We start from the raw sequence: 15,576 nt of genomic DNA, 5'->3' as shown, positions 1-15,576 counted from the left end.
ATCTCTTGATTCTGTTTTTCTTAACAAAACATAACAGCAAGCCTTTGTAGGTAACCTTATCACTATACAAGGATTCTTATCTCAGAATCTGACAATGATCTGAATGAAACAATTTACATGAAAAAACACACTGCTATTTTTTTCAGAAAACTGCAAAGTGCTTTTGGGCAATTAAAATATGAATAATCATAGACAGAGCGTAATGCTGTTGCAAATCATATGGATTGATTCTAATATATCGAAGGTGGTGAGAAGGAAGTTAGTAGAAAATTCATTATTACATTTCCAGGAGCAGGATCACCAAGTAACAAAAACATCAATTTCATTTTTAAATCAACTGTCAACCACCATAAGTTTTCAATAAATTCTAGTTGAGCTCAATATCATAGTCATAGAGTGATACAGAGTGGAAACAGGCCCTTCAGCCCAACTCGCCCACAATGTCCAAGCTACACTAGTCCCACTTGCCTGCGCTTGGTCCATATCCCTCCAAACTTGTCCCATCCATTTACCTGTCTAACTGTTTCTTAAACGATGGGATAGTCCCATCCTCAACTACCTTCTCCGGCAGCATGTTCCATACACCCATCACCCTTTGTGTGAAAACGTTACCCCTCGGATTCCTATTAAATCTTTTCCCTTTCATCTTGAACCCATGCATCTTGAAGACTCTGTGCATCTACCCAATCTATTGACTCATGATTTTGGATACCTCTATAAGATTTCCCCTCATCCTCCTGTGCTCCATGGAATAGAGACCCAGCCCACTCAATCTCTCCCTATAGCCCACACCCTCTAGTCCTGGCAACATCCTTGTAAATCTTTTCTGAACCATTTCAACATTGACAATATTTTTCCTATAACATGGTGCCCAGAACTGAACATAATATTCTAAATGCGGTCTCACCAACGTCTTATAAAACTGCAACATGACCTCCCAACTTTTATACTCAATACTCTGACTGATGAAGGCCAAAGTGCCAAAAGCCTTTTTGACCACCTTATCGACCTGCGATTCGACCTTCAAGGAACAATGCACCTGTACTCCTAGATCCCTCTGATCTACAACACAACCCAGAGACCTACCATTTACTGTGTAGATCCTGCACTTGTTTGACATCCCAAAATGCAACACCTCACACTTTTCTGTATTATATTCCATCAACCATTCCTCCGCCCACCTGGCCAATCCATTCAGATCCTGCTGCAATCTTGCTGCAATGTTAAAAGTTTTTTTTTCCCTGATACAAATATTACTTCTTAAGTAATGTTAGGCACAGTAGTATTGGCTATGCTCAGCTACTTTGTGCTTTTTTTCCCCATTGTCCAACAATAGACTGTATCGATCTGGTCTCAGATTTCGGCCGATCAAGTCTACTTCGCCATCCAAGGGGATCAGGGGGTATGAGAGAAGGCAGGTACAGGATACTGAGTTGGATGATCAGCCATGATCATATTGATTGGCGGTGCAGGCTCGAAGGGCCGAATGGCCTCTACTCCTGCACCTACTGTCTATGTTTCTATGTTTCTTGTTTCAATCATGGCTGTTTACCCCTTTCCCCTCAACCCCATTCTTTTCCCTTAGCCCCAAGGTAACCCCTGACACCCGTACTAACCATATATCCACCACTGTCTGATTGAAAATGTTGCTCCTCAGTTTCCTATTAATTCTTTTCCCTCTAGCCTCAAGGTCAGTTGACAATCATGGCCTGCAACAATCATGGCCTGCTCCAAATGCTGACCACACCTCTGACTTGCAAACCCTCAACACTGACCAAGAAGAGCAGCCACTGCTCTCATCTAACCTCTTAATTACCAATCCAGACCTTTGCCCCAACAATTCCTTCCTGGAGATGCAAGAAACTGAAGATGCTAGAAAGATTAGTGTACTTGCCTCTTGAGGCAGCTACTCACAAAGAAAGTAGTTTGGGGAAGGGGAGAGAGGTCCTGGGAGTGTAACTAAATACCACCAACAAGAAGACACAAGAAACTGCAGATGCAGAAATCCTGAGCAATGAACAAAGTGCTGGAGGAACTCATTAGGTCAAGCAGCATCTGTGGAGGAAATGGACAAACAACCTTACAGGTTGGAATGCTTTTTCAGTGCAAAAATGGTCCTGACCAAAAACATAATCTATAAATTCCTATCATCAAGACGTGATCTGGATTCAGATACTTTCTTGCCTAGACTATATTAGTGGTGCACAGGAAGGAAGGGCTATGCCTCATATATTATTGCCATTCATGGTAACAAGCTCACAAACAAAACATTCACTCGCTTCAGAACTACGGCTCTCTAACACTCCCTGCACCCATTGACAAAATCCTTGACATATTCCCTTTATGTGCCCTGCTGGTCCTTTATTTGTAAATAGGTTTAGAGAATACAGTGGGATATGGGTTACAGTGTTCAGGAGGTAGCTAAAATTCAAAATGTCACCAAGGGTTTTGTTTGGGTATGCATCCAGCTTTAGCAGAGGCACTTTGACAGTAAACTACTGAGACAATAGCTCAAACATCAAGCTAACGTTTACATCACAAAGATGCATTATTAATTGTATGCACTTTTCGATTATGGTCCCACCATTTAGTCTAAAGGGAAATAAAGAAAAACATTACTAGGTCGACAAGTAAGTGGCCAAATGCTGCATCTTCTGTGTCCAGGCGGCCAAAAATGAACCCAAATTGGGCTCAAGTCTTAGAAGTATTTTGTCCACCTTCAGAAGCTCCACACAGCATGAGCATAAATGTTATCCTATTTGCAGCCTCTGAAGGTGGGCACATCTGATGGGCAGAGAGTTTAAACAGAGGGGGGGCAGGAAATTGGGGAGCTGGAGAGACCCCTCCTGTTTTTCCCAACATTACAGGAAAATTATTTTAATAAACTGGTTTATAAGCCATTCCCTTAAATGAAGAATGGGATGACACAAAGGTTCAGCTAGTAGAGCTGCTGCCACAGTGTCAGAGCTCAATTCGCAGGGTTTTAAATTCGAACCTGGGTCTCTGGCGCTGTGTTCAATTAAGACTGACCCAGGGTGAAATTTACCTGAGGTCGGGGGGCCAAAAATGTGCTGCTCATCTTGAGTCTACAACATCATGAGCCATGTGGGCTTGCAGCCCTCACTGTGCTCCAGAGTTTCAGGGGGGGGGGGCAGGAAATTGGGGAGCTGGAGAGACCCCTCCTGTTCTTCCCAACATTACATAAACTATAAGCCATTCCCTTAAATGAAGAAAAAGGTTCAGCTAGTAGAGTGCAGGTGTTATCTGGGGTAAAGGCCTCTGTAGTCTAAAATGCTGCCCAGTGTGTAGGGAGTGGATGCAAAAATTAGATAACGTAGAATTAGAACAAATGGATGATAGGTGGTTGGCATGGACTTGGTGGGGCGAAGGGCCTTTTTAATTGCTGTTTCTCTCAATCAATCAATGTTATGTGAGCCATCTCCAAGATATAAACCAGTCGCTCTTAACCCCATGAGGATCTCCCATTTACAGCAATTAATAGCCTTGCAGGATTAGCTGGCAAGGAGTTTCTGCATTGTGCGTGCTGTTGCATTACATTCCTACATTTCTCAAATGCTGTAAGAAACGTGCTTGTCATTAAATCTTCTTCACATATTTACGACACATCGTGTACTTACAGAGGCTGCCTTGCTCATTAACACAGCAAAGTGAAGCGTTCAACTAATTACCTTTGATTACTGTATGTTTTCGGAGGGCTACCAGCTGTTCAGCAATACTGAACATTGTGGAACCATCAGCACTACCAGTGAAACAGGGAAGGTTAAATATTCTTTAAAATGTGCCTGTAGTAATATGAAGATGCATTTTGATCATTTTACTGTTTCCCCTCACGTCACCAAGAGGGAATCCTGCAGTCACACAAAATGACACAGAAGAGACGCAGAGTCTCTCCCTGAAAGGGGAAATGGAGAGAATGGAACTGATACAGTGAAGGAAAGCAACACAGGAGCTGGGAAATTTAAGCTCGAGGTATTAAATAAATCTGGAATGAATAGTTATAACAGCAGTGGTGACTATACTGGATGGGAAAGATTTGGAGAGATATGGGCCAAACGCAGACAAATAGGTCTGAATCAGATGGGGCATATTGATCAGCATAGACGAGTTGGGCTGAAGGACCTGCTTCTTTACAGATGACTGAATTGTTGTAAAAGATGAAATGTAAAAGATGCCTTACATTGGCTTCCATGCTGTAAAGAAACATAGAAATTAGGTGCAGGAGTTTGGCCCTTCGAGCCTGCACCGCCATTTGCTGATCCAACTAGTATGTGCCTTCCTTACCCCCTGATCCCCTTGTGCCACATCTAACTCCCACCACCATGAACTGCCTCAATTACCCTCTGTTGAGATTTTAACCACTCTCTGTGTGAAAAAAGACTCATCTTGAAAGATTTCCCCCATCCTTAAGCTGTGACCCCTTGTCCTAGACTTTGAAAATTTCCTGCATCTATTGCCACCCCTTAAGAATTTTGTGTTTCTATAAGATCCCCTCTCAATTCCTAAAAGTGAGCATTCATGTCCAGTGAATGAAGAGAGTGAAACGTTCTGGGGGAGGGGGGGTCACATCGGTTACCACTTTCACCCTCTGCGTTAACGTCACTGCCAGCCAGGCTTGATCCTTTTTTGCACCATTCACCTGCATGAACCCCCGCTGCCCCCCTCCCAATGCCACCCTGCAACAAATTGTAGGTTAAAATTTTATCTATTGCCACTGGTGTCACCTTGCAAGTCCATTCACGTCCTGAACTAGCTTTCCATCGGTTCCCACTTTCAACTCCCTCTAACCTACGCTGCTTTTAGAAAGTAGCCAACATTATCAATGATCTCTCACACTGGTGCTTTTAGAAAGTAGCCAACATTATCAATGATCTCTCACACTGGTCAATCCCTCGTCCCCCCTCTCTCATTGGTAGAAGCTTAAAAACATGTACCTCATATTTAAGGACAGCTTGTTTCTCTCTGTTATCAGATCCTTCAACACTTCAATAGAAAATATAATCTCAAATGCCTAATCTAACTTGTGGCAGCCCTTGCACTCACTCTTTCATTTATCTGCATTTTCTCTGTAACTGTAACATTGTATTGTGCACGGTTCGACTCTATACATGCATGGAGGATTTACCTGGATACCACACAAAACAATAGTTTTCACGGTGTCTCAGTATACGTGACAGTAATAAACTAATACTAATACCACTGAGCACCATTTTCATGATTCTATACTAAACATGTGGGTTAAAATGGCTGCAGACAGGAATATAGCAGGATATGCAAAATTATATATCAAAGATGGACACAAAATGCTGAAGTAACTCAGCAGGACGGACACCATCTGAAGTCTGAAGAAGAGTCTCGACCCGATACGTCACCTTTTACTTCTCTCCGGAGATGCTGCCTGGCCTGCTGAGTTACTCCTGCATTTTGTGTCTATCTTCGATTTAAACCAGCATCTGTAGTTCTTTCCTACACATCCTATACAAAATTATAAAGGCAGATAGGAATAGGAATATTTTATTGTCACATGTGACTAGGCACAGTGAGATTCTTTGCTTGCATACACAATGTATACAAATAGCAGCCACCTATGAAAACAATGAGAATCTTTTTTTCCCCATGCTTTGGTATACGCTGAACCTTGGTGCATGTGACATTAAACTAAACTAAATGAACTAAACTAATGCCAGGAAGGCTAGAGTCAAGAGTGTATAATTGTCATATTGTACCGAGTGTGGAACAATGGCATCTATCATCACGGATATCCACCGTTCACTGCTACCATCAGGCAGGAGATCTGAGGCTTCTGCACTGTGGTAGCAGTGGTAGCATTGCCCAGATGGTAGGGATCCTTGATGAAAGATGCAGCCTTCTCGAGGCAGTGCCTCATGTAGATGCTTTTGATGGAGGGGAGGCTGTGTTTGCTGAGTCCACCATTCTCTGCAGCCTCTCAGCCTCTTGCATTCCTGTGTGTTTTGAAATTACCACTCCAGACTATGATGCAATCAGTGAGGATATTTTCTACAGTACATTTATAAAGGTTTGTTAGAGTTTTCTGAGACCTACTGAATCTCTTTAAACTTTGAATAAAGTAGAGGGCCTTAAGGATTAACCCCCCATTTCTTTCTATTGACAGTTATTCAGTAAAAGTGCAAATAGAGATGACGCAATGTAGATTATATTTTCCAATTACTAGTTTATAAGGATTCAACTCTGAACACATGTTGCTCTCAAAAATACAATTAGAAGCCCTCAATAAGTCAGGAATGTCATTACTAATAGTGATAGTGATATTACCAGTCATCAGCTTTACATCAGTGCAGCACCACAGGATTGTCAAGAATGTAGAAGGCACGATTAGTAAATTTGCAGATGAATTACAAAATGGATGGTTTCATAGACAGTGAAGATGGTTATCAAAAAATTACAGCAGGTTCTTTATCAGCTAGACAAGCAGGTTGAGGAATGGTTAATGGAGTTTAATGCAGATAAATGTGAGGTGTTGTGTTTTGGGAAGTCAAACAAGGGCAGGACCCTGGGGAGTGTTGTAGAGCAGAGGGATCTAGGGGGCAGGTACAATGTTCTTTTAAGGTGATGTCACGTGTATATATCTGCCAATGTATTGATCATAGAAGTCGGGATGTTACGTTATGATTGTACAAGACGCTGGTGAGGCTGCATTTGGAGTATTGAGTTCACTTTTGGTCATCCTGCTAGGGCAGGTGGGACTAGTGTAGATGGGACATCTCGGTTGGCATGGGTAAGTCGGGCTGAAGGGCCTGTTTCCGTGCTGTATAACAATGACTGAGGCAAAGATTAGAGTTTAAAAAAGAAAACTCACCTTCAATTGTGAGACTGGAATGTTTTCTCAAAGACTGCATTCGATTCAAAATGCATTTCATTGATTGATTTATTCTACGACAACAAGGATTCATGAATTAATGATGGACACTGTTGCTTGAGAAACCACATTCTGTACAAGAGTCTATCACTTGGAACAATTTGATACAGCTCAATGCAACACTGCGACAAAGTAACGTTGCTTCTCTTAATTTATCAATTTTGTTTATTAATACCATAATTTCATAACGATCTTTAATGACACTGGTGCTGTAGTCCATGTTTATAGAATAGCTTAAATATGAATTAAGGGTGAAATTTAAACATACCCCCAGTTCAATAATTCACGTGTCTGCATAATTATCTAACTCCTACGCTACAGTACAAAGCAGAAACTGGTTTGCCAATTTTACAATGTAGGAACAATATCACACACATTGCAGAAAGTGAGGAACACCTTTTAATTTAGTGACAGATTAGTTAAATCATTCTTTTGTTCATTACTTTGGGTGACTCACATGTTGAGCTCCATGAAAAAAATATCTGGCTTGAAATTCTTCCCCTCTCCCCCAAAGAAATAGACCTATGTAGCATCCTATATCAGTGCATTTTTAATAACAGTATGTGTTGGAGAGAAGATTAAAAAGCTTATATACATCAACATCTATTCTGCCTCGGTAGTCTACAACATAATGGTATGAGCATTGAATTCTCTAGTTTTAGATATCCTGCTCCCCCTCAGTCCCTCTATCCACTCGGAATATCTCATCCATTCCTGTCCTGCCCTTATTGTGAGGTGAATAATTAACATTGAAACTAAGAGGCTAATAATTGGGCGGCCATGGTGGCATAGCGGTAGAGTTGCTGCCTTACTGCGCCGGAGACCCGAGTTCGATCCTAACTATTGGTGCTGTCTGTACGGAGTTTGCACGTTTTCTCCGTGATCTTCGGTTACCTCCCACACGTCAAAGACATACAGGTATGTAGATTAATTGGCTTGGTATATGTGTAAAATTGTCCCTCGTGTGTGTAGGATAGTATTAATGAGCGGTGATCGCTGGTCGGTGTGGACTCGGTGGACCTAAGGGCCTGTTTCCGTGCAGTATCTCTAAACTAAATAATATACAATGATTATTAGCTCTCATTTTAATCTCCTCTCTTTTTGCACTGCAAACATTAATATAAGTAAGGTTATTAACTGCTCCATTATTAATGATAGAATGATCAAAGTTTATTTTTGTCTCTCAAGCAAATACCTAATTTTTTAGGCATCTATCAGTGATCAGTCTGATAAATATCCCAAGCAGCAGGTACAATTCAACAATTCACTGTTTCAAGCAAAATGGCAACAAAAATCATTAAGACTTACACAGATTCAACTGAAATGCATTTGCAAAACCATTCTGAAAATAATGCACTTTCATAGCACACAAGATATCATTAAGTTGGAAAGGATGCTGAATTGATTCACCAGGATGTTGCTTGGGCTTGTGGGCCTGAGAGGGTGAATAGGCTGATACCTTTTTCATTGGAACATAGGATGCTGAAGGGTAACCTTATTGAGTGTGCAAGATCATGAGGGGCATGGAAAAGTGAATGTTCAGTATTTATCGCTGCATAGTGGATTCGAAAACTGAAAGGCGTCGACTTAAGGCGATGGGGTGTGACTTAAGAGGAACCCTCGGGCCAACCTTTTCACTCAGGACGTAGTCCGTATCTTTGAATGAGCTCCAGAAGAAACCAAAGAAGCAAATACAATTATGAGTTTTAAAATACATATGGATAGCTAAGGTTCGGTGAGGGATATGGGCCAATTGCAGAAAAATGGGACTAGCCAAATATGCCAACTTGGTCAGCATGGGCCGAAGGGCTGCGTTTCCATGCAGCATAGCTCTATGACACCCAAGTCTATACTAAAGTTACCCTTGCTCTCCGGGGAGCTTCGACATTTTGAAATACAAATTGAACCTGCCACGTTCTGAATGAAACATGAATCCAGAATTCAGGTTGGATGCAAGGTCTTATTAAAATCATAGGGTAGAGATGTGTTCTTGAAAATAATAAAGTATCAGATGCTCATTTCACTTTGTTTCCAGTATTTCAGATCGCATCAATGCACAATGCAACTACTACTGCAATTTTCTATCCCATGATGTTTGCTTCTGTTTTGGCATTAAAAGGGAAAAATAATGCACTTGATCATTATTGCATCTTCATCAATGATGACATATTTAAGAGTATCAATTATAAATGCTATTTAGGTCACCATCCCTTACCAGAATTAAGGCATTTTGAAAACAGCAGAAGTGTTTGAGTAAGAATAATGAGATGACGATCAAACAAAGATTTTCAGGTTACACAAAAAAGCTGGAGAAACTCAGCGGGTGCAGCAGCATCTATGGAGCGAAGGAAATAGGCAACGTTTCGGGCCGAAACCCTTCTTCAGACTGAACGGGGGCGGGGGTGGGCGGGGACAAGAAAGGAAAAAGGAGGAGGAGCCCGAAGGCTGGGGGATGGGAGGAGACAGCAGGGGGACTGAGGAAGGGGAGGAGACAGCAAGGACTGACAAAATTGGGAGAATTCGATGTTCATGCCCCCAGGATGCAGACTCCCCAAACGGAATATGAGGTGCTGTTCCTCCAATTTCCGGTGCAAAGATTTTCAGGTTTCTTTTAAGTAAATCAGAACTCTAAGTGTTATCAAACGATCAGCTTTTATAACTCAAAACCATCGACATGTTACCTCTGAAAGATATAAAAGTAATTTTGGGTAAATTTGATTGTTTTATTTGACAGTACAGTTCTAAGCCACCTTGGGATGTTATTTTTACGAATTGGTGCTGTGCAAGTACATGTACTGCTGTAATCAACAGCTCAGATAGTAATTGAAATACACCTCCGGTCTTTTTCCATAGCTCTTTCTGTCACTGCATCCCGTAATCCTGTTATAGCAACAGCACACAAAGTCCTTGGGTGAGGTTTAGCTTTCACACTGTTTTGTGAGATAATGATATCCGTGGCACTAAAATGGCTCTTAAGAAATGTGCCACAAAAGGGAATCGAGGACACGCTACTGTTAGCTGAGCCAGCCTATGCAACAGGATTCTCCACTTTCCTTATCTGATCAAAATTATCTCAAGTATCTCATAAAGAATAGGAATAGAATTAGGCCATTTGGGCCATCAAGTCTACTCCACCATTCAATCGTGGCTGATCTTTCTCTCCCTCCTAACCACATTCTCCTGCCTTCTCCCCATAACCTCTGACACCTGTACTCAAGAATCTATCTATCTCTGACTTAAAAATATCCACTGACTTGGCCTCCACAGCCTTCTGTGGCAAAGAATTCCACAGATTCACCACCCTCTGACTAAAGAAATTTCTCCTCATCTCCTTCATAAAACAATGTTTTTTAATTCTGAGGCTATGACCTCTAGTCCTAGATTCTCCCACTAGTGGGAACATCCTCTCCACATCCACTCTATTCAAGCCTTTCACTATTCTGTACATTTCAATGAGGTCCCTCCCTCATCCTTCTAAACTCCAGAGAGTACAGGCCCAGTGCTGACAAACGCTCATCATAGGTTAACCTACTCATTCCTGGGATCATTCTTGTAAACCTCCTCTGGACTATCTCTAGAGCCAGCACATCCTCCCTCAAATATGGTGCCCAAAATTGCTCACAATATTCCAAATGCAGCCTTACCAGCGCTTAATGGAGCCTCAACATTACATCCCTGTTTTTGTACACAAGCCCTCTTGAAATAAATGCTCGCATTGAGTTTGCATCCATTACTGCTATCTACGTATAGCTTCAAGCTCTCCAACCTATTAACCAAAGACAGACACAAAAAGTGGGAGTATCTCAGAGTGTCAGGCAGCATCTCTGGAGACAAGGAATAGGTGACGTTTCAGGTCAAGACCCTTCTGCTGCCCATGACTTAGTGGTTTTGTGAGAGTTTGCAATTAGTGAGCCGGGCCAGAGGGAATGTGCACAAAATGGCAGCCTATGATATGTAGTCACCAAATGCTGGAGTAACTCAGCGGGACAGGCAGCATCTCTTGATATGTAGTGTTCTGCAGGAGCCTGTGGAATGAGCTCAGTTTCATCACATACACTTCGGAAATAATTAATAACAACATTTACAATCCAAAGACACCAAAAAATTTGGACATATTTCACGCTGCACTTATGGTATATGGTGGAATCACACTATTTGCGGACGTGAATTACATTTGCCTGACACTGCGTATTCCGCACTTGGTAGACAGCACCAAAGATCTTATAGCTTTGCTATAGGATCTTTGGACAGCACATTGACTGGTTACATCATGGCCTGGTTCAGCAATGCAGATGCTCAGAAATGGAGGGGACTACAGAGAGTTGTAAACATCCCAATCACAATCACAATAATACTTTATTAGCCAAGTATGTTTTGTAACATACGAGGAATTTCATTTGCCAAGTCAGTCATACAAATAAAAAGTAACACAACACACAAAACACATTTTAACATCCACATCCACCACAGAGACTCCATATTCATCACTGTGATGGAAGGCGAAAAAAAGTTAAATCTCTTCCCTTCGTTGGGGGCCTCGAGCCTTCCGTTGACGGGACGATCTTCACTCCCATAGTCGGCGACGCTTTGGGCTCTCTGCGTCGGGATGATCCAGCTCCTGCTTCAGGGGGATGTCAGCTCCCCGCGCTGGCGATCAAACCCTACGTCGGGGCTGGTCGAGCCTCTGCGTTCGTCGGAGCTCCGGACTAGCCTCTCCCCAGACTGTGAGCTCATGATGGTATGTCCGCATGCCGTGGCTGGAGTGATTCCAGGTAAGGGATCGGCTGTGATATTAAGTCCGCGCCCCGCAGTGGGGCCCCAGGTCAGTCCAAGGAGTCCTCCAGCTCCATTGATGATAGGCCGCAAAGCGACCGGAGACGCAACCCAGAAACATCGCGTCTCTGGCAAGGTAAGAAACTGAAAAAAAAAAGTTTCCCCCGACATCCATCCTGGTTGAAGATGGATGTAAGAATATAGAACGGAAAATATAAGATGGTACAGCACAGAAACAGGCCCTTCAGCCCACAAAGCTTGCACTGAATATGATGCCGAGTTAATCTACTCTGTTTGACTCTGGCTGAACCATATCCCTCCATTCCCTACATATTCATATTCCCTATGCCCCTACATATGCCTATCCAAAAACTTCTATATGCCACTATCATATCTGCCTTCATCATCACCCTGGCAGCAGGTTCTAGGCACTCTCCACTTACTGTGTGTATAAAAATACTTGTCCTGCACATTTCCTTTAACTTTGCCCCTTTCACCTGACAGCTATGTTCCATTGATCCGCAGTATTTTCTGATATAAGGGTCTTTACACGCAAAGGTGCAGGAAGGAATTGCAAATGCTGGTTTGCACCGAAGATAGACAAAGAATACTGGAGTAACTCAGCGGGACAGGCAGCATCTCTGGAGAGAAGGGATGGGTGACGATTCTGGTTGGAGCCCTTCTTCAGACTGAAAATGGTGCTACAGAGTGGATTAAACCAGAGGCAAGAAAATACCACAACAACCATGCCAGTACACACACAAGCAACACATACACAACAGACACGGAAATAGTCCTTTTGTGGATTAATTAGTCGGCTTCAACATTGCTAATTATCATGTCACCAATAAAACCTGATAGAATTTGTATGTAGGCTTTGAAAATCATCTCGTTAGCAAGCTTTCAGGACTAAACTGATTGGTCTCCGAACCTCTGCTAAAGATCCACGTTTTCTCACTTGATTTGTATTTGCTTCTGAAGTGCATTTAATCAATACTTTGAAGTTATAATTGGCAAGTAATTAGTGCCAGCAAAAACATTTTGTGATGATGATCTGGCACTGTCTCGAGTCAAAATGATGGAGAATAGACTGGGTGTTACTGTGCCTGGGACTTGTATCCTCTGTAGGGAGGAACTGCAGATGCTGGTTTACACCGAAGATAGACACAAAATGTTAGAGTAACTCAGCGGGTCACCAGAGAAAACGTTTCGGATTGGATGCCATCTTCAGATTGAAAGTAGTGGCGGTGGGGAAGTAAATTAGCTAGGCGAGACAAGGCCAGAACGAACCAGGGCTGGCAACATATGATCTCAGGAAGGCTTGTTCCTGGCCCATTGTTGGCTGGGGAAGATGTAATAACAAGAGAGATACAAGGATGCGACCAGTGAATGGACGAGATAACAATGGGCCATCTGATGTGTTGCATCAGAGGAATGTCACAGTTAAGTTCTCAGGCTAACAATGCAGAGGTCAGATTGGGAAACTAAAGTCAATTCATGAAGTAATCTGGAAATGAAAAGATTGTATTAGAAATGGTCATTTCATTTCATTTAGTCTATTGCTTTGTTACTTCCTTTCCTCATCTGATTTGATCTGGCCTTTTCTCACCTGCATTTCCCCACCTCCCCACCCTCATCTCACCCCCACCCCACCCCCTACCAACTCTATTTGCAGTCCGAAGAAGGGTTCCAACCCAAAACGTCACCTACAATTTTGTCGCCAGAGATACTGCATGACCCGCTGAGTTACCCCAGCATTTTGTGTCTGTCTCTTGTATCCTCTGTTGTGTTTGGCACAAAAAGAGCACAGGAAATGGGAGCAGGAGGAAACCTAAATACAAATCTGCCAAAATATTGAAAACCATGTATTTTTAATCCACTCTATCCTCCATGTACTTAATTTCAATAAACAGTGGACAAAATGCACCTCCAAATGGTTAAAATGTTTTTGGAAAACTATTCCACTGCATTAATTTACAAAACTACTTGAACCAGGCAATGTCGTTGGAATCCCTTTCTGTTTTAAATAGTTTTTCTTTATAATCTAATTATCTTATTCGTGGCCGACGCTATCACCCCTGAATGCATTCATCTCCTCGAGGAATTTCAATGCTTTTAACAGAATTTTACATCTCATTGAATCCACGTTCAAGTTCATGTGGGTTTGTAGATTGGTATACTGCATTGGACAGAAGGAGTAGCTGCTGATGGTCTAATGGGTAATCTTGCATGATTGCCTAGTGCATTCATTGTTTCTGGTAAGTGTCCTTGATTTAATTATCAATTGCATGACGGTCTCCATATAAAGGATTAGGAGTCATAGCAGAGAAAGAAAAAACAAATAAGCATGAGTAAATCTGTTTAATTGCCCTGTTCATAGGGTAGCATTGAATTAAATCAAATTTAATGTCATTTTTTAACTCCAGGTGGGTTACGGGAGTCGGGTAAAGAGGTAAGCTGGAAATAAATTTGCTCTTTCCCCATGTCATTTTAACTCAGGCTTCATTAATGTGTTGTGGGAAGGAACTGCAGATGCTGGTTTAAACCGAAGATACACACAAAATGGTGAAGTAACTCAGAGGGACAGGCAGCATCTTTGGAGAGAAGAAATGGGTGACATTTTGGGTCGAGACCCTTCTTCACTCATTAATGCGTTATCTGTCTACTTCCATCCTGACCGTGTTAGTGACACCCATAATCTATCTATTATCGTTGTAAATATTAGCGACGCAGTGGTGCTGGTTTCCGACGGGCACGGTGACGGACGCACCACACATCTCTGTCCTCCATGCAGCTGGAAACCTCCTCTTTTGTCTCCACACGTGCATCTTCCATCAACGTCTTCAGCATTGTCTTGATTGGCCGTCCTGGGTCACGTCCTTCCATGGGTGGGTTCCTACAGCACAACCTTGTTTGCTGGCATTTCTGGGTGGCGGTGGCAGTGACCAGCGAGCCTCATCCTTCTCCACCTGATCTTCTCCGTCAGAGGTGCATGAATCCATGCACAAATAAAAAAGTAAATCTGATAACAAGACCTAATTATAAGCTCTGATTTACAGAGGGATCTTGGGGGCTGGGTCAACACAAGTGGATAGAGTGGTAAAGGAGGTCCATGGCAAGCTTCCCTTCGTTGGTTGGGGCATTGAGTATAAGAGTCAGGAAGTCATGTTGCGGCTTTATAGGTCTTTGGTTAGGCCACATTTGAAGTATTGTGTTGAGTTCTGTTCTGGTTATGATATTGTGTTGAATTCTGGTCACTTCTTTACATTGGAAAGGGCGCAGAAGAGGTTTACCAGAATGTTGCTTGGATTAGAGGGCATTAGCTACGAGGAGAGGTTGGACACATTTGGATTGTTTTCTCTGGAGCCTTGGAGATTGAGAGAAAACCTAACAGAAGTATATGAAATTACGAGAGGCATAGAAAAGGATAATCAAAACTTTTTTTTGCCAGACTGGGAATGCCAAAGGCTTAGAGGGCATAGCTTTAAGGTCAGAGGGGAAAAATTTAAAGAGATGTGCGGGAAAAATTATGAGGTTTTAAATGCTGCCTACTGGACGAGGCAAATCATTGAGAATTCAGTGATTCTACAACGTGGGATGCAATGTGTGTTTTAAACACACAGTCCCATGAATTTAAATTTAATAAATGTTTTACAAATTTTAATATTTTAACCATTTGCTCTTTGGAAGATTTCCAATATTATGTGCACTTGTTTTGGCATGCTACAGTCACTGTAATTCATTAGTAAATACTAAGTAAGTCTAACATACTTATTAAACCAAATTTACATTGAATCGTTTTTCCCTAAATAATTCATGTCAAAATCCACATGGTTATTTCCCAAATCCTTTTGTCACTGTGGGTGGCACAGCGGCACAGCGGCACA

The sequence above is a fragment of the Leucoraja erinacea genome, chromosome 27 (assembly GCF_028641065.1).
Source record: "Leucoraja erinacea ecotype New England chromosome 27, Leri_hhj_1, whole genome shotgun sequence".
Classification (NCBI taxonomy): domain Eukaryota; kingdom Metazoa; phylum Chordata; class Chondrichthyes; order Rajiformes; family Rajidae; genus Leucoraja; species Leucoraja erinaceus.
The sequence above is the reverse complement of the archived record's forward strand: the minus strand, read 5'-3'. Positions refer to the sequence as shown.